Genomic DNA, 353 nt, shown 5'->3' on the forward strand with positions numbered 1-353 from the left:
TTGTTTTGGTTCAAGCATTACCTCAAGGGAGGGAGGGAGTCAAACTTTTAAAATGTAATTTTCCTCTCACCACCCTTGAATAGTCTTACTATAGCAGTTCTAACCTTGAGCCGCCAAAACAGATAAATCTTCACAGATTGTATTTTGATTAGATTACCTGCTTAATCAGCAACACATACATGCAAGTGCAAGCAGTAGGAATGCCACACGCAAGGCAGAGTTAATACAACAATAGCTGGAAGCTAATGCTTGCTGGCAGATAGCGATGATACTGAGGTGAACAACATTAACAGAGCACAGATCCAATGGCTAACAATAGGCCAATATATTACGCAAAACAGCTGATTTCCCTA

General features: G+C 40.2%; 1 protein-coding gene across 4 annotated transcripts in view; it reads left to right on the forward strand.

Annotated features, from left to right (window-relative positions):
• pcdh9 (protocadherin 9) overlaps window positions 1-353 on the forward strand; it is a 207,087-nt gene that overhangs the window by 63,412 nt on the left and 143,322 nt on the right. The window lies entirely within an intron of this gene.

Source organism: Monopterus albus, unplaced genomic scaffold (assembly GCF_001952655.1).
Source record: "Monopterus albus unplaced genomic scaffold, M_albus_1.0 scaffold4.1, whole genome shotgun sequence".
In the NCBI taxonomy this organism is placed as follows: Eukaryota; Metazoa; Chordata; class Actinopteri; order Synbranchiformes; family Synbranchidae; genus Monopterus; species Monopterus albus.